At 48.1% G+C, this 20,080-nt stretch overlaps 1 long non-coding RNA gene across 45 annotated transcripts in view; it reads right to left on the bottom strand.

The window, feature by feature from the left end:
- The window catches only part of LOC103348133 (uncharacterized), a 263,711-nt gene that overhangs the window by 72,384 nt on the left and 171,247 nt on the right, over positions 1-20,080 (bottom strand). The window contains exon 3 of one of the 45 annotated variants that reach the window (XR_016235963.1): positions 431-590. The exons of the other annotated variants lie outside the window; for them this stretch is intronic. This is a non-coding gene — a long non-coding RNA (uncharacterized LOC103348133). The remainder of the gene's footprint in view (positions 1-430; positions 591-20,080) is intronic. 45 annotated transcript variants of the gene reach the window in all.

Here is a 20,080-nt window from a genome sequence, read left to right as displayed (position 1 = left end):
ATAGTATGAAGAAAAAAAGCACTGTTCCTCAATGGAAGTGAGAAGGGCTATAAACAATCATTGAATTTCAAAATGTCCATTTCACTCCAATACATTACATTTTAGGTATACTTTATTAGTTAGGGAAAACATATGATATCTGTCTTTTGGGGACTGGCTTATTTCACTAAGTATAATGGGAAAAAACAGATCTTAAAGGGAGATTCAGATGCGTATGTTTAAAACTCATATAAATTTATCAAGGGTCCACTAACTCTTGGGTCCCCACTCCCTTGAACCAACAGCTATCACAGCAACTATGATGGCCTGAAACTACTCCCATCTAAATGTCCATATTTCCCAAAAGACTACTTATTTTTAAAAAGACTCATTTATTTTATTTGAATGGCAGAGCAAGGACGGAGGCAGGGGAGGGATGGGGGACAGATACCTTCAATCTGCTGGTTTACTCCCCAAATGGACACAACAGTCAGATGTGGATCAGGCTGAAGCCAGGAGCCAGGAACTCCATCCTAGTCTCCCAAATGGCTAGCAGGGGCCCAAGTACTTGGTCTATCTTCTGTTGCCTTCACAGGCACATCAGTAGGAAGCTGGATCAGAAACAGAATGTGTGGAGCTCGAATCAGCACTCTGATACAGATGCCATCATCACAAGTGGTGGCTTAAACCACTGCATCGCACCGCCGGTCCCTGTGAATATTTCCATAAAGATCTGCTTTTCTATGTGACTCCAGCATGTAACAAAGTTTGAGGAGCACTGTTTAAACTGAATTAAGGGCCGGTGCCATGGCTCACTTGGCTAATCCTCCGCCTGCAGCGCCGGCACCCCGGGTTCTAGTCCCGGTTGGGGCACCGGATTCTGTCCCGGTTGCCCCTCTTCCAGGCCAGCTCTCTGCTGTGGCCCGGGAGTGCAGTGGAGGATTGGGCCCTGCACCCGCATGGGAGACCAGGAGGAAGCACCTGGCTCCTGGCTTTGGATTGGCGTGGCACCAGCTATAGCAGCCATTTGGGGGGTGAACCAATGGCAAAAGGAAGACCTTTCTCTCTGTCTCTCACTGTCTAACTCTGCCTATCCCCCCCAAAAAAACAAAACTGAATTAAGTCAAATGAATGAAGGAATTACACTGGGAATACAACAATGAATAAAATGCATTTCCTAACCCCAAGGCAATGATTGTAGCTTAATGTTCAGGGTGTGTAAATAAGCCATCAAAATAAGTCCAAGGACATTATATGTGTAGGATAAAGAAATATGTAGGAGGCACAGTTAATCAGGTCCCATGAGTTAGGGCCATGTGTTGCATGTTCTGCAGCATCCTGGCCTGCCTTACCACAGGGTCCACTTCTTCTTGCTCATCACCTATCATATTCTCCTCAAAGCCCAAATCCCAGAGGGAAGAGGCTGCATCTCTCTTGTCCATTCTCCAGCACTCAGCAAGTTCTCAATAAACACTTGTGGAATGAATTTACCAGGCTATTAGGGACATAAAACATTATAATTCCATGATAGAGATATATACAAGATGATGGTATGCTTATATAAAGAAAAGAGGTGGTTCATTCCTGTGGCCACACAGGGAACAGGAACAATATTTTATGTAAAGGTACACACACATAGACACACACACGCAGCATAACACAAAGATAGTATCAACCAATCCTTATGGAAGCCCAACAGCTCACCAGCTAGGTGTAGTCACAAGTTAGTGCTTATAACAGCCTTACGAAGAAACTAGCATTACCATCCTCATTCTACAAAGGAGGTAATGGGAGCAGACACAGAGCACTGAAGGCGGCCTATGTGAGGTCACAGAGCTATAGCAGACAAGTGGCATCCTCTGAATTCACATAGTGTCCCTCTAGAGCATGACCTCAGCAGGCCTAGAGGGAAAGAGAAATGAAATCACTTCTGCAAAACCCAAAGCAGCCAGCACAGGGCTTGGTGGACCACAGGGACTCATCACAGCAAGCCACTAACCTGGATGCACAAATCTGCTCCATACCAGTGCCAATGCAGTGATTCTCAACTATTTGAAGAGATTTTTGTGAAACGCTGATGGCCACATCCCTCCCTAGACAAATTAGATTTTAGTATCTGGAGTGGGGTAGGGGGGTACTGGATATAGGCATTTTGGGCAATCCCTGGTGTCTGTGGTACGCATCCATGGCTGAGAACTCCAGAGGTGACCTGTGCACTACATACAGAGAAAAGAAGGGCTGTGGGAGAAGAACCACTGGGAAATAGCTGAGGATCAGGTAAGAGTGCAAGAAACAATGACTTGGGCCATTGCAGCCATCTGGGGAGGGAACCAGCAGATGGAAGACCTTTCTCTCTTCCTCTGCTTCTCTGTAACTCTGCCTTCAAGTAAATAAATAAATCTTTAAAAAAGAAAAAAAAAAAAAGAAGCAATAGCTTGACTGTCTGAATACTGTCTCCCTGAACTAGTATTTTGATTCCAGCACACTGGAACCCAAAAGACAATTTCCATCACCTCCGACTATGGCCAAGAACTCCTTGCATGCTCAACAGTGCCAAGGTCGACGGCTCTCATTTTCTTGGAGAGAATGCCCATTGACTGCAACCCTAACCCACTGTCCAGTGGGAGCTGGAGATCTGCTAAAAGTCACCCTACTCTCAAGAGATTCTGTTTTCTTATCTGCAAAGTAAGAATGACACAGCCTGGTGCATTTGTCAGTGTTAAAGGGAATATGGATGTTGAGGAATTTACTAAGGAGCAACAAACAAAGAGAACGCGAGCCTCAGAGATCATTGCCACACTGGAGGAAGCTGGGTAGGATGCCTGCGTTCAAGCTCGCCAGAGCCTTTACCGGCAAGTCTGGAAATCACTGTGTTCACTTAAGTCTCTTCAGCCAACCAAAGTACAGCAATACTCCTTCACCCATTTCCTCATTTGTGCCAATTTTTCCTGAGTATCAACTCAAGTGGTGCAATATGAGCTAAAGGACACAATGAACATTAAAATAAATGCCTTGGAGGGGTCTGTGCTGTGGCATAGCAGGTTAACGCCTGGCCTGAAGCACCAGCATCCCAGCTGGTTCTAGTCCTGGCTGCTCCTCTTCTGATCCAGCTCTCTGCTGTGGCCTGGGAAAGCAGTGGAAGACGACCCAAGTCCTTGGGCCCCTGCACTCACGTGGGAGACCTAGAAGAAGCTCCTAGCTCCTGGCTTTGGATCGGCACAGATCTGGCCATTGCAGCATCTGGGGAGTGAACCAGCAGATGGAAGACCTTTCTCTCTCTCTCTCTCTCTCTGCCTCTCCTCTCTCTGTGTAACTCTTTCAAATAAATAAATAAATAAATCTTTAAAAAAATGCCTTGGAAAATGTAATGTGCCTTATGACTGAGAGTGAAGTGACCCTGTTTGCAATGGCTCACAGAATCTCAAATGTTTAGGGACTGTCCAGGGTCATATCACAGTACAACGTTTATATCCCTTCTGCCTCGTCCCCTCTCAGTGCGAATGTGGTTCCTGTGTGGTTATCTCCATTCACGAGACTACTGTCCAAGACTGCCCATTCTCTCTGTGAGGTTCCTTTGCCTGTTATTGGGTTATTTTCTGTCAGGCTGTTGTTTCCATCTCTCCGTCTTAGTTCTGAGCCTTTGGAGCCACACAGGATACATATGACTTCCTCTTAGTCTTTTAATATTTGGAGATAACCAATAAGAATGCCCACCCTCCAGATCTCTCTGTGAAACTAAGACAGCCTTGGTTCCACCATACTCGTCAGCTAGGGCTGCCATAACAGAATAGCACAGACAGGGTGGCTTAAACAACAGAAATGTGCTTCTCACAGTTCTGGGGGTGGGAAATCCACTATCAAGGTGACAACAGGTAAGTAGCTGGAGAGAGCCCTCTCCTTAGGTCCTAAATGGCTACCTTATTCTTTATGTTATTAATTTACTTTCATATGCTTGAAAAACAGAGTGAAAGAGACCAACTGAGATAGTCCATCTGCTGGTTCACTCCCAAATGTCCACAACATCCATGACTGGACCAGGGATCCAAGTCTCCCACATGGATAGCAGGTGCCCAAATACTCTAGCCATGACTTGTTACCTCTCACGGTGCACATCAGCAGGAAGCAGAATCAGAAGCAGAGCAGCTGGGACTTGAACCAGCACTCCAATATAGTGGCATATTGAATCAGCACTCCAATACAGGATGTGGCATCCCATGCACTAGGCTAACTTGGGCACCACAACAACCACCTCTGGCTAACCTCTTTCTGTGTCCTTATGTGAGAAGAGGGAAATGGAGAGAGACAGAGAGAGAGAGAGAGAGAGAGAGAGAGAGAGAGAAAGTCGCTGGTATCATTTCTTATATGTTAACTAAGCTGAACATGAGGGTCCAATCCCAGGTTCTTTTCCCTAACCATCTCAGAGGCCTCACCTCCTAGTATCATCACACTAGCAATCACGGCTTCAATGTTTGGAGTTGGAAGTATACATGACTTAGTACATGGCAATCCCTAGTAAGGTTCTCCTGCTAAGTAGATGCAAATCTTACACAGGCATTGACTGAGTAGTCACAATACCTAAAGTATGGGTTACACATGCTGGGGAAACAATGCAATTATGTGCCCTCAGACACTTGCAGAAAAGAGACTCCACCACCTCCATTTCAGAGGATCCTGCACCTTAAGAGAAAATAAACCACAGGTCCAGGAAAAGAAGTTCACAGAGAGTCAAAAAGGTCAAAGCAATAAGACATAGCTCTGCCCTTTGATTTACTTTTATCATGGAAGTTATAACTACTAAGCCAAAATCACAAAACCACTACCCATTCACCATGTACTAAGGGTTTTTCCTAGACTGGGCACCATGTGACGGTGAACACAGCAGGCAACCTCCTCAGCCCTCTAGGACCTGGAAGCTGCTTTCTGCTATAGGAGGGAGATCAAGTGAGTGAGACTCAAGGCAAGATGGGTTCTCCTGGATCTCCTCTCTCCCTTGTCCCTGGCAAAGGCCTGGCCCAGGGCAGATGCTCAGTGACAAGATTCAGTTAAAGGAGTATCTGCTTGTATCATCAGAGGTAACGGCTTAGGGCTTGCTGAGGGGTGGCCATCTGCCTTCCTAAACATCAGAGGTCACTGGTTGATAGTCAAGGACAGGTGTCCATGCTCCTGGAGACCACAGTCATCAAAGCCACCACGACACTGTTCTTAGGCAGACAAGGAAGTAACCAGGGCCTGGACTAACGATGACCCCCTCCAAAGAACCACATCCTGAGGACAGGTTAAATCTCCAGAAACTTTAATTTGGTGTAGAAGCTGATGCTACATCGCTATCCTCTGCACCATGAATCTGGGAGAGGTCCAGTGACTGCTGCCCTACCAGTAACGGAAAGGGGGATGGAAATACAGAGACCTTGAGAGTCTGTGAGATCAAAGGGCCGTGGCAATTTCACAGAAGCCAACAGCTTGGAGAAATGTCACCCCAAAACTGGACATCAAGGGTCACAGAAAGAACTCCTGCATTCAACACGTGTGGAAGTCTAAAGGCACTGCCGTGCACGTGGGATCTGAGACAGGCCATGGATGAAAGCAGGAAGCCATCCCATGGAGACCTGGTGGATAGTACGTCCAAGGAGTTTTCAGCAGAGTACAGAAAAGCAGTTGTACAGTGCACCAGCTCAGCAGAACAGTGACTTCTGTTTTTTGGGTTCCCGTCAGTCTATTCCAATAACTTAGTAAAAGATTCTTGCTTTCAGACTGGGAAACACTTTCATCTTTTTTAATCAGTTGATGTTCCTGAAATCATACCATATGTTTCCTGTGTTAAAATCTTATCCACAAGAAATTTAGAGATTGGGTAACAAAATACCCAATAAAATATTTGCATATTTTAAGTTTATAGTAAATGCATTCTTGAAAAAACCAAATGGCTTTCAAAAATTTTTGGACCAAAGTAAACTTATCTCTTTATTCCATTTTTTCCACAAACTTTTAAAATCAGCCCCACAACCAACAGCTATTAACTGTCTATATCATGTTTACATTGCCCACATTCATATAAGCATAACTGGGATTGGCACAACCATTGCCTTTACTGCATTTATCAAGTGTCAGGAGATTCTTCAATGTGTTTCTCAAAAACTCGTACTGTACTATTAGAAAAAAAACTTATTTTGAAAAATTACAAAGCTCTTGTTAAAGATCCTTTTAATAACATCTGTATGACTTTAATATCCTCAGACTGAAAGAAAGAAAAAAAGCTTTTACAGTTCAATTAACATTTTCCCTTTGGGTACAATTGAACAGAGAGGACCTGAAACAGAAAATCAAAGGGGACTGTTAAATATTTCTAGTATAATGGCACTTGAATAAGCCCTTTATGTAGCACATATTTCAAATGACAGAATCGTTTTATTTTATGATGTTTCTGTGAATGTACCTAAAACAATTTTTAATTTACAAAATTTCTCAAAGTCTTGCTATTTTTTTCACCATACTTACTGGAAAATTATTCTTATTGAAAAATCATTTTCCCTTCTCTGTCCTCACTCTTTGGTTCCCAAAAATGTTTCTTCTAATGAATTAAGCAAATATCTAATATTTTATATGCCTTTGAATTGCATAACTTCATCTCCGGATATTTCATGATTATCTTGACTATATCATAGATAAAATGATTGTGTGCATTAATATTAGTTCAACCAATCATGTATTTTTAATGTCTAGGAATAAGTGGCTATGATTCTGGGGAAGAAATAACTTGTTCACTAACTTGCACAGCTACTGCGAGAGCTTCAACCTCTACAAGCACACAAATGAAACGACCAGTCGAACCCACCTCACCTTCCAGCTCCTCGACAGGCCCGGCTGTGGGCATCAGGCTCCAGCCCGCAGTGCACACCCACCACCTGTCGGCTGATCAAGGTGGACAACGGCATGATGCCTGGGCATGGCCTGCTCTGCATTTTGCTCCGCACAGGCAGGGCTCCCCAGAGACACCCAGGGACTCCCCTCTGACTAGGATCACCCCCACTGTCGTCCTTACTGGGGCCTCTATCTACAGGACAACGGGCAAAGCAGAGGAACCCAGAAGACAAAAATGGAGCAAACACAATGGAGCTCCAAGAGGTGACGGGGCTGAAGAAAGAGAGCCGAAGGAAGTGGCAGAAACCATTCCAGAGAACGAGCTCCGTGGGAGTGAGGAGGGGGGAGGGGGGCGGGTACAGCCTCAGGGGCGTGCTTGAGTGCCAGTTTCCTCCCTGCTAAATTGCAAGATGCGCCCCAGTAGTGGAAGGACATCAGTTAACATTTATAACAGCCTGGTGCAGCAGGAGGCCCCTCACCCCAGAGGTGTTAGCTTTATTCTCACTCCTTTCCTGCTCACATCAAACAGCAGCCACTCTGACACCAAACCTATACATAAAGACAACCCGAATAAATGAAATTTTACATGAACTCCAAAAGCCTCATAATGATGAAAAAGTCCTGGGAAGATTGAATGCGATTCACTAATTCATTGGCTGTAAAGACAGGCAGCACCATTGAACAAATCATTGCTCCTCAAAGGGGCAAATGCCAAGACTGCTGCTTGGTTAGGTTTCCAATGGGCTCTCCTTTAGGGAGACTGGCATGACACAGCTTAGAATAAAGTTCTCTGTTACAAGGGTGAGCTACCTGCTTCCTTGGGTAAAAGCGTGATGAGGCAGCTGGCGTTGCTGAGCCAGCACGGCCCCAGGCCACCACTATGCTCACAGCTAACTAACGTCTTTGCCAAGGAGCAGTTGCAAGAGAGAGGGTAATGGAGTGAAAAACAGGTGAGCGTGTGAGGCCAGACTGCTCACACGGCCCTGCCTGCGAGGAAAACACAACAGAGGAAGAGCTGGGTCAAACCTCAACACACAACCCACAGACTTAGGATTTTCCCATTATACATGAAAACACGCTCTTTGTTTAAAAAAAGCAAACAGTAAAAGCCCTCACTGTCTCATACCTTCCAATCATATTTCCCAGAAATGTCTGTTAGCAGGAAATACAAACCCTTCTCAGAATTTCTCCCATGCACAGATAAATATGCATATGGACTACATGATTCTGTCTTGTTTTTGACAAAAATAGGGCAGTTCTACAAACAGTACCACAACCTGTCTTTTTGAATTAATAGATCATGGACATCATTCCATGTTAGCACACAGGAATCTGTTTCATTGTTTACAAAATAAAAATTTGAAAAATAGAGAATTCACTGATAGCTTCGCAAATTCTCAAATACTGGCTCTTTTAAAATTATTTACTTATTTGTTTGTTTTCATTTTATTTGAAAGGTAGAAAGACAGATCTTCCTTCCATTCTCTGGTTCATTCCCCAAATGCCCACAACAGTCACAATGAGGCTGGGGTAGGCCAGGATGAAGCCAGGAGCCAGGAACTCAATCTGGGTCTCGGACGTGGGAGGCAGGGATGGAGGTACTTTAACCATCATCTATTGCCTTCCCAGGATGTGCACCTGCAGGAGTCTAGAATTGGAGGGGGAGTCAGGACTCAAACCAGGTACTCTGATACAGGATGCAAACATCCCGAGTGGCTTTTTAAGCACTGTGCCAAATGCATGCCCCAGAAACTGACATCTTATGTGGCCACAGTGTAATTATCGCAGTGCATCAGAAAATTAACTTTAGTGTAATATTATTGCTTAATCAAGCGTTTGTTTTTTTTTTTCAAATTCCTCAATCATGTATTTTGCCAATACAGAATCCTATCCAGGGTTGCACGTTGCATTTAGCTGCTGTATTTCTTAGTCTGTTTTACTATAGTATCATTCCTTAATCATTCATTGTCTTTTGAGTACCAACTAGTTATTTGGTCCCTCAACTTGGGTTTGTCTGCCATTTCCTCATTATTAAATTCAGGTTATGGGGCCGGCATTGTGGCAGAGCAGGTAGAGCTGCCCCATGCGGCACTAGCATCCCATATGGGTGCTGATTTGAATTCTGGCTGCTCCACTTTCGATACAGCTCCCTGCTAATGTGCCTGGGAAAGCACCAGAAGATAGCCCAAGTGCTTGGGTCCCTGCACCCACATCGGGGACCCAAAAGAGCTCCTGGCTCCTGGTTTCAGTCTGGCCCAGCTCTGGCCATTGCAGCCATGTGGGGAGTGAACCAGCAGATGGAAGCTCTCTCTTGCTCTCTCTCTCTCTCTGTGTAAATCTGCCTTTCAACTAGAATAAATGCATTTTTTAAAAAAGTGTTGCAAGGCTTAAGTGAAATGATTCATGAGATGCTCATAAAAGGGTAACACTGGATGTTTACTCATATTATTAGCTTGAATATTAAAAAAAGTAATAAATTCAGGTTATATACCTCTGACAAGAATACCATAGAATTCACAGCTGATTCCAGGAGTGAGAAAATACTCAATGAACCCAGAACATCTTGTGATGTAAAAAAGGAAGATGGAGCTCAAAAAAAAAAAAAAAAAAATGAGTAAAGGTCAAAAGGACATGAAGCTCAGCTTGCAGGGCCAAAGCGCAGAACACTGGCGCAATAAAACAACCGATGTGGTACAGAAGACACGCTGATACAAGTAATTGATTTTTTTTAAACTGAAAAGAAAAGGAAGCTCTTCTCTGTACAAGTCTCATTGATACATTTAGAAGTGATGATGCAAATAGAAAATCACTGACAAACACCGCAGTAGTAACTGTTTCAGGCAAGAATTCTCAATGGGCGTTAAAATTAGTGCAGTGTAAGTATGATGAAAAACAAGACATTTATACAGCAACAAAGTATCTCTTGAGAAAGAGACATCTCAGATAAAGAGAAAATTAGAAACTTCACCACTTTCAGCAAGTGAAGGAAGCAGACCTCATCCGTGAGGGACAGCCACTGCCACGCGCCTCCTGATCTGCTGTGCCGGGAGGACACACACCCCGCTCTTGGCCGTGACTGGCTGAACGTCACGGGGTTGACCAGTCAGGCTGTCCTTCATGTTCTGCCCTTTTCTCAACGCTGCAGAATGGATTTCTTTGCAAACTTCCCTCATCTCTTTTGGAGAACTGACTCCCAGAAGTGGGATGCCCGGGCTAAGGTTGCACACACTCTACCTTGAGTGGTCCCAACAAATCTTCCCTCAAAGAAGTATGTCCTATTCGTCACCACTCACCTCCACTTCCAGTGTATGAATGAACTCACTTTCCTTGACAACACTCAATGCTACAACCTGCCAGAATGCCTAAAGCAGGTACACGGGGTGAAGCAGAAGCCAGGTGACCTGGGAGCACTGGACACATCTGGACACGGGCGGGTTCTCTGAGGTTTAGCAAAATCAGAACTCCAGGGTGAGCAGTGGGCAACAGCAGGAACTTGTACAAAGATATTGGGACAAACTGATAAAACTCTGATTTATCTATAGGATGCTTTTGGTGAGGTTTACTATTTGGGAATGACTCTAGAGATTGAACTTACACCAAGCACCCACTGACCTCATGTCTAGCCCTCGAATATAGCTCCCTAAAAGCCCAAAACAATATAGTAGTGAAGTTTCCCAATAAAATTTATTAGTAGTAATTACCAGTCATTGTATTCCACTTTACAACCAGTTTCACGTCACTATATGTGTATTTCATTGAGAAAGGCATTATTATCATTACAGGTAACAAAGCACGGAAACTCTGAGAGGGCAAGTAACTTGGGCAAGGTTGCACAGCTACAGAGCAAGTGCTCTTTGGGAGGCTACAATAGAGTTAACCTGGCTAAGGCCTCTCCCTCTATCAGGACCATTCCTGCACTAAGGGCACTCGCTTATTATCTCATTTCATCTCCACAGCCACCTGATGAGGAAGGGACCACTGCTAGTTCCATTTTGCAAAAGAGAAACCTGAGATTTTGCTCAAGGAGTGGGCTTAAAATCCCCACTGGGCTCATGTGACTTCTAGGCCCTCATTCCTCAGAGACTTTGACCTACGCTTACACAGTCCTTGCTCAAGGTTGATTACACCCTGTATGGTCAGCAAACAGGGCAGAGAGGATGGTGAGGGAAAGGAGGAGAGCTTGCTCATCTCACTTTCAAGATGAATGAAGACAGAGGTTAAGAAGCACTGGTGGCCGGCGCCGCGGCTCACTAGGCTAATCCTCCACCTTGCGGTGCTGGCACACCAGGTTCTAGTCCCGGTCGGGGTGCCGGATTCTGTCCCGGTTGCCCCTCTTCCAGGCCAGCTCTCTGCTGTGGCCCGGGAGTCCAGTGGAGGATGGCCCAAGTCCTTGGGCCCTGCACCCCATGGGAGACCAGGAGAAGCACCTGGTTCCTGCCATCGGATCAACGCGGTGTGCCGGCCGCAGCGCGCCAACCGCGGCAGCCATTGGAGGGTGAACCAACGGCAAAAGGAAGACCTTTCTCTCTGTCTCTCTCTCTCACTGTCCACTCTGCCTGTCAAAAAATAAAATAAATAAATAAATAAAGAAGCACTGGCACTGGGCCAAAGCCCTCCCAATAAACCCAGTTTGTCCATGGCCTTCATCACCTACAACAGCTGGCTGGATCACACAGACCGGCCATACACACCCATCTGGGGCAAGCCAACACACACGTACAAAATAGAATGACAGCCCCATACCCAGTTATGTTAGTGAAGGTGACCACAGGCAAGATACATGGTTCAAGGATAAACACAAGAGCTGTGAAAGACGGACAGGGTCAAAAAGGCCTCGGGGTAATGCTGTCTACAGTGACCCAGGACTGAGTGTCTATTCCCTCAATGCATTCCCACCTGCATGGGCAGAGACAAGAAGAACCACACCCACACTGCAGGGAGGAATGAGAAGCAGGAGTGATAGGAGAACAGCTGACAGCTCCTGAGCCTCTGCAGTGTCCACTCGTGACCACTCGTACTTTCTCGAACAATTCCCCAGGCGCGCATTATCTCCAGGTCACAGATACAGAAAGCGAGGCTCAGAGAGGGTAACTAACTTACCCAAATCATCCAGCCACTAACAACAACAAGAAGTAAGGACAAAACCCAAGTGTTCCCGTAACTAACGTCACGATCTATGGGCCACAGTGACCTTTACGTCTGGTCTGTAATTCACAAGAGCCCAGGGAATCTAACTGCATCACAAAAGCCAGAAGACAGGACCTGCTGTGGACACAAATTCATTTGAAATCCCATCCCCTTACGTGACTGTACTGACGAAGGGTAATAAGGTTACACGAGCTCATGAAGCTAGAGCCCAGATCCAGCAGAATACGTTTTGGTTTTCTTTCTTTTTTTTTTTTTAATTTATATTCTTTATTTGTAAGACAGAGTTAAAGAGAGAGGTAGAGCCAGAGAGAGATTTTCCATCTGCTGGTTCACTCCCCAAATGGCTGCAAAGGCCAGAGCTGAGCTGAGCTGAAGCCAGGAGCTTGAGCTTCCTCCAGGTCTCCCACGTGGGTGGAGGGGCCTTGGGCCATCTTCTCCTGCTTTTTCAGGCCATAGCAGAGAGCTGGATCGGAAGTGGAGCAGCCGGGACTAGAACCAGTGCCCATATGCAATGTGAGCGCTGCAGGCCAGAGCTTTAACCTGCTGCGCCACAGCGCTGGCCCCAGAATGCGTTTCTTTATAAGAAACACTAGAAGACTCCGCTCCTACCCCCAGCAGTCCTGTCCACCACCATGTGAGGACACAGCAGGAAAAGGCAGACCCCTGCAAGGCAAGAAGAGAGCCCTCACCAGAAACGGAACCAGCCAGCACCTTGATCTTGACATGCCAGCCTTGAGAACTGTGGGGACATAAATGTCTGTTGCTGAAGTCCCCCTCTACGGTATTTTGTTCTGAGGCCCTGATGGAGTAAGACAAGACCCTTCCATCAATCAAACTACTGTTCTGAATGTTTTGTGGCTCTGTCCTCCTCCCTCGTGTGTGAGCACAGTCCGCCCAATCTGTGTAAGTACTTGCCTCCAGTTGACACATAGACACCTATATTATTATTATAAAACCTACAGCAATGGGGCCGGCGCTGTGGTGTAGTGGGCTAAGCCTCCACCTCCACCTGCAGTGCCAGCATCCTATATGGGCACCAGTTCTAGTCCCGGCTGCTCCTTTTCTGATCCAGCTCTCTGCTATGGCTTGGGAAACCAGTAGATGGCCCAAGTGCTTGGGCCCTTGCACCCAACTGGGCTCCTGCACCCACTCCTGACTCCTGGCCTTGAATCGGCCCAGCTCTGGCTGTTGAGACCCTTGGGGAGTGAATCCGAAGATGGAAGACCTTTCTCTCTGTCTCTCCCACTCTCTGTAACTCTGCCTCGCAAATAAATAAATAAATAAATAATTTTAAAGGAAAAAAAACCTACAACAATGAAGATATTCTGTTAAAAAGAAACACAAGGAAATTAAGAGATAAAACATTTTCTTCCCAAAACCCTGCTGTGGGTCTGAGCTGCATCTCACAAAAAGGTATGTCAGGGTCCCAACCCCTAGTGCCTGTGAATGAGACTTTATTTGGAAGTAGGGTCTTGCAGATCTAATCAAGGTAAGACGAGATGACAATGGGTAAGGGGAGGGAAATCTGGTCAGAGACACACAGGAAGGAAGGCCATGTAGGGTAGGGTAGGGTAGAGATGGGAGATGCACCTGTAAGCTGAGCAATGCTGAGGATGGTCGGCACCAGCAGAAGCAAGGGGAGAAACGGGTATCTTCTCCAGGGTCTTCTAGGAGACGCCTCCCCAGAGGATGCCTGCAGCCTCCACAGTCAGGACAGAATACACTGCTATGGTTTCAGTCAGTGTCAGCGTGGGGCTCCTTGAGACACCAGCCTTGAGAGTTGTTTTAAAAACAGTTATTTACGTATAAGTCAGAATTACAGAGAGAGAAAGAGAGAGGGATAGAGAAAGTCAATCTTCTATCCAGTGGTTCACTCCCCAAATGGGTAAAATGGCTAGAGCCAAAGTCAGGAGCCAGGAGATTCTTCTGGGTCTCCCACATGGGTGCAAGGGCCCAAGCACTTGGGTCATCTTCCGCTGCTTTTCTAGGCACATTAACAGGGAGCTGGATAGGAAGAGGTGCAGCCAGGACTTAAATGGCACCCATACAGGATGCCGACACTACAGACGGCAGCTTAACCCACTGCATCACAGCACCAGCCCCGAGAATTTAACACACCACCCAATAGATCTGGGTACCCCACTGAATAAGAAAGAATAATGTGGACAGACATTTGCGGCAGTGGTTAAGACTCTAATTGGGAAATCCGTAACCCCATATAGGAGCTCCTGGGTCTACATCACAGCTCCACTTCCAATTCCAGCTTCCTGTTCATGCATACCCTGGGAGGCAACAGACGATGCTTAAGTACTTGGGTCCCTGCTATTCACATGGGAGACACAGACTGGGTTCCTGGCTCCTGGCTTCAGCCTACCCCAGTCCTGGCTGATGTGGACATTTGGGGAGCGAACCAGCAGAAGAAAGATCTGTTTGTATACCTATCTCTCTCTGCCCTGCAAATAAGTTAAGTATTTTTTTAAAAGAAGAAAAAGAATGAAATGCGAAGCCAGGTGAGAAAAAATTATGACACTTGTACAAAGGCCATACTGACCATGATCAACGAGAATTTCTGAGAAACATCATGATTTATAGTACATCAAATTTCACCCTGAGAAACATAGCTTCAGCATTAGAGTAGCCAAACGCTTGTGGCCACAAAGGGTCAGCAAGGAGAGCTCTGTGGAGGGATCCCCTGGCGGAGGCTGCCACGGTCTGGATGGTTGTGTCCCCCCCAGATCCATGCAAAGAAGTCTTAACCCCCAAAGGAATAGAACTTGGAGGTGGGCAGCTGACGAGGTGATGAGTGGAGCCCTGGTGAATGAGATTAGTGGCCTTATTAACAGAGGAGACCCCGGAGAGCTCCCCACCCCCTGCTACCACAGCAGGACGTGGTGTAAAGACGCCGTCTCTGAACCAGACACTGAATCTGCCAGAGCCCTGTCCTGGGCTTTGCAACCCATGGAACTCTGCACCACTGTTGTTTACACACCACCCAGCCCCCCCATTCTACACCCACGTGAATACTCTAGCACGGGCGCAAAGCCCGAGTCGCGGGAGGAGAATTGGTCTTGCTCCATAGACAAACCCTTCTTCACTCAATGACTGGCAGGTGAGCAGGTGGCAGGAGCCTCTAGGACCTGAAGGAGACCATGGTAGCCTGAAGGTCACAGGAAGCGTGTCAGTCAGCCTGCTGGGGGCCCCACGCAGAGGAAACCCCCCAAGAAGCACCGGGCCCACATTTTCTCGCCGGGCCAGCACCACTTCCCCTTGTCAGCACTACCCCTGGTCTATTTTGACAAAGCTGTTTCCACCGGCATGGTCCCACACCCCTACAGACACCAAGGAGCCCTGCTCACCCTGGGGACTGTTGATCATTGGGCAAAACCCAATGCACTGCCTCCCAGTGCAGCAGGCTGTGGAGACGGGGGTTGCTTGGAGCCCCCTGGGAGCCTGCAAGGCTGTGGGTAACTGCGAGACAGGCTGGAGCCGGCAGGCAGGGTTTCCTGGCATTGGGCTGCAGGTGGGTGGTGGGGTGGCACAGCCCTGGGCCTCCAAGTGAGAAGCCTGGAATCTTGCCTTGAGCTCAATGAATGAAAGAGGCCAGCTTAGGAAATGCAGAAATACAACTTGCCCGCCCATGGGGGTTCCACAAGGGATGGGGAAAAAGACTGGTTGTTTTGTCAGGCAGAATTTCAGATGAAGAAGGAGCCACTTACTGAAAACAGAGAACACCAGTGGGGACGCTGGGGTTTTGGAGCAGCAGCTACTGCTTACAGCGAAAATCATCTGTAGGATGGGAAGGAGGTGGGACTGTCAGCCAGGAGAAAGCTGGGGGCCCTGTGGAGCCCCGCTGGGGCTGTCATCGCTGATAGCAGCAAACAGAGCTGTTTCCAGGAGTGTAGACAAAACAGCACTCTGGACCAGAAGCCACTGTGGCCACTGATTCAGCGTGGTGTGGAGGGTATGGCAGTGTTGCTACAGTGACACTGTCAGGAGGGGAGGCAGAGGAGAGCCAGACCCTCCACCCTCCTGGCTTCTGATCTCCTGCTGGTCAACCAGATCCAAGCACACGGGGCCCCCAGTCTGTCAGGGCCAGAACCAGTGGTCACAACCGCTGTATACTGGGCAGGCACAGGTGACAGGCAAAACAGCTAAGACCTGCTCACCAGGGGCAGACCTGAAGCCTGTGGCCAGGCCAGCATCCTAGCTCCCCATCCAGCTTGTGCCTCTTGTCCACCCCACCCCCACCTCTGCTCTGTTGCCTGCCTCTCCCCTGTAGACAACTGAGTTAGAGACCCTGGCTAAACAGGAAGCCAGGTGGGGATTGTGCATCGCACGTAAACTCTGCTGTGCCTGGGGTATTTCTGATGGAGGAAGCCCACGGGCTCTGGGAGCAGAATGTGGAACAGGTCTGGGTGGTGACGGAGGGTGGGGGGTGGGGGGACAAAGTGAGGGGAGGAGCAGCAGGAAAGGCTGGGGCAGGCAGGCAGGACAGGAAGAGTGGCAAGGACATGCAGATCCAAGCAGGGACACTTGCAGGGGCCTGGGAGCCAACACGGGGCTCTGACTTGGGAATGTTCCAGGCAGAGCACATTCCGGAGCCCCTGGCTGAATGTGCCTGACTCATCTTGACTTCTGCTCAGGGAGGCCACACTGCCACAGGGAAAAGTCCAGGGTTCCCAGCCCACTGCTCTCTTTCTGACCTCTCCGTTCATTTCCTTCCCATGCTAACCAGTGTGGGCCAAACAAGTCTGCTAGAATGTGTGGGGGATGCGGCAACAGGTTAGAGCTGGGGCCATCAGTGTGAACTCAAGACACACGGATACCTAGGAGATGCAGATGCCTACGTATACGTGGCAAGGTTACAATGCACGCGCAGATTTCACGGCTGTCAGCCGGGAGCGTCTTCAAGAGAGCACATCCCAATGCAATGTGAGTCTGGTGCTTGGGGACAAGCACATCTAGTGCACTTGTCTCAGCGTCCAATGTTGCCAATAACATGAACCAGGGCTCCTGGGAGAGATGGCTGATTCTAGGTCTGGGCAGGAAATTCACAAAATAACCCTCCTGGAGTGTCTTATAGCAGCACCAGAAAGTACGGACATATAATCAATCAATCCTACAGCAAGGAGGTGTGTCAAGAGAATACAGGCAGTAGCTGAAAGAGCCAAGTAGCCAAAGCTGGAAAACCTGGAGCAATAAAACAGACTCATATTGCATTATAACCCGAGTGCATTATACATGATACAATAAACAGCCACACGCTCATACAGAGCTAAACAAGTGCACGGAAGAGACTCCTGCAGAAGCGGTTCCACGTGGTTGAAGTCGATGCTTTACCCACTAAGAAGGGTGAAAGTCTGCTCCTCAAGTGTGGGCCGTGCACGGTGACTCCCTTTCCAGGAGTACGGCACAGAAACCAGGTCCACACGGAGTGTCTCTGCAGTGGAGAAACATGGCAGACACCACCTGCGCCAGCCGACCCGAGATGAGGTCATCCGTCCGAAGTTACTCTGGCAGAGCAGAGCTTCGGCATGACGTGGTGTAAACGGCATTTTACTTTGTGATCTTCCCCCTCAAACTCACACAGAACCCCTGCAAGAGAAAAATGTCAGACAAGTCCTACCAGAGGGACTTTCTACAAGTGTTTCTCCAGAACTCCTCGATACTACCAAGGTCTTCAAAAACAAGATGCCTGGCCGGCGCCGCGGCTCACTAGGCTAATCCTCCGCCTTGCGGAGCCAGCACACCAGGTCCTAGTCCCAGTCAGGGAGCCGGATTCTGTCCCGGTTGCCCCTCTTCCAGGCCAGCTCTCTGCTGTGGCCCGGGAGTGCAGTGGAGGATGGCCCAAGTGCTTGGACCCTGCACCCCATGGGAGACCAGGATAAGTACCTGGCTCCTGCCATCGGATCAGCGCGGTGCGCAGGCTGCAGCGTGCCAGCCGAGGCGGCCATTGGAGGGTGAACCAACGGCAAAGGAAGACCTTTCTCTCTGTCTTTCTCTCTCACTGTCCACTCTGCCTGTCAAAACACACACACACACACACACACAAGATGCCTGAGAAGCCGTCACAACCCACAGGAGCGTAAGGAGGATGACGAAATATCACATGGAAGGGAGGGTGTGGTGACACAACGCCCACAAACATATCTGAGTGCCAGTTTCCTGGCTACTGGGCTTCTGATCCAGCTTCCTGCTAAAGTGCCTAGATAGCCCAACAAGCTGGGTTCTTGCCACCCACAGAGACCCAGCAGGAGTTCCAGGCTCCTGGCTTCAGCCTAGCCCGGCCCTGGCCATTGCAGGCATTTGAGGAATGGGGACCAGCAAGATGGAAGCTCTCTCCTTCTCTCGTGCATGTGTGCTCCCTCTCCCTCTCCTTCTCTGTCTCTCCCTATCACTCTGCTTTTCAAATAAATAGATAAATAAAAAGATAAACAAAAATGCGTATCATGGGGGCTAGCACTGTGGCATAGTGGGTAAAGCCACCACCTGCTGTGCCAGCATCCCATATGGGCACCAGTTCAAATCCCGGCTGCTCCACTTCTGATATCGGCTACGGCCTGGGAAAGCAGTAGAAAATGGCCTAAGGACTTGGGCCCCTGCACCCACGTGGGAGACCCAGAAGAAGCTCCTGGCTCCTGGCTTCAGACTGGCACAGCTCTGGCCATTGTGGCCAACTGGGGAGTGAACCAGCAGATGGAAGACCTCTCTCTCTGCCTCTCCTTCTCTCTCTGTGTAACTCTGACCCTCAAATAAATAGATAAATCTTTGAAAAAATGTATGTATCATGTAGAATCTCACTTGGGAGCCAGGTAAAGAAAAGGGCATTAGGTAAAAGCTAATAAAATGAAGGGGTGAGCTTCAGTTAACAACAATGTGTCCAACCTGGTACATTCAGTGCAGCAAATGCACCACACAGATTCCACCTGCTCAGGACAGGGAACCAGGTGCAGGACATAAGGGAACTTTTGAGTGACCTTCACAGTTCTTTCGTAGATTTAAAATTCTTCTAAAAATAAAGTTCAGTTTTCAAAAGTGTATGGAGGATGTGCACCTAAAATGGAGGCAGAGAGGTTGAAGGAATAGAAGGGAGACACTTGGGAGGGAACACCTGAGACGTCCCCCTCCACCCTCAATAGGGTCACGAGCCTGAAGAACGAACTGGCACAACCGAGAAGTTCTGAAGCAGCGAGAGACTGTGGCAGCCATCTGCAACAGCACAGACAGGGAAAATCAGGTCCCAGGACCAAAAGCCAAAGGCCAATGCACGCTTCAGCATGGCACCCGTTGGTGAAAATCTTCAGGGCCATGGGAGCATCAGAATCACGTCGCCTGGGCCTGAGGACGGCCCTCTGCAAGGCAGGGAACAAGGCTTCCTCCTGCAGCAGGGCAGAGACCAGGCTAAGGGCCTTCTCACTCCATGGACACTGCGGACCCTGCTGCCTCCCAGTCACTTTCCTGGTTCCCCATTCAGCAGCAGCAGGGGCTGATAGGCCAGAAAAAGATGAGGCTCAGGGAGGATGAAGCTTAGGTTGGCTTTTCTTTTTCCTGATTTATTCTTAGGAAACAGTTCCTTAACCCAACACTTTCCAGGCCTCTCATCGGCCTTCCCATGGGCTTGAAGCCAATATGCGCAAGCTCTGACACAGCAAAAAAATGTCTAAGTAAGTCAGCGATGCTGAATGTCACCATACAAACCTGTGCAAACCAATTCCTAATTCTTTTTTTAATTAGAAAGATAATACAGGCCGGCACCGCGGCTCACTTGCTAATCCTCCACCTGCGGCGCAGGCACCCCAGGTTCTGGTCCCGGTTGAGGTTGCCAGATTCTGTCCCGGTTGCTCCTCTTCCAGGCCAGCTCTCTGCTGTGGCCCAGGAGTGCAGTGGAGGATGGCCCAAGTGCTTAGGCCCTGCACCAGCATGAGAGACCAGGAGAAGCACCTGGCTCCTGGATTCGGATCGGTACAGCATGCCGGCCGTAGCGGCCATTTGGGGGGTGAATCAACGGAAAAAGGAGGACCTTACTCTCTGTCTCTCTCTCTCTCACTAACTCTGCCTGTCAAAAAAAAAAAAAGAAAGAAAGAAAGATAATATA

Source organism: Oryctolagus cuniculus, chromosome 6 (genome assembly GCF_051225735.1).
Source record: "Oryctolagus cuniculus isolate XC-2025 breed Fujian yellow rabbit chromosome 6, ASM5122573v1, whole genome shotgun sequence".
NCBI classification, from domain to species: Eukaryota; Metazoa; Chordata; class Mammalia; order Lagomorpha; family Leporidae; genus Oryctolagus; species Oryctolagus cuniculus.
Note: the sequence above shows the minus strand (reverse complement) of the source record. Positions and strands in the feature narration are given on the sequence as shown.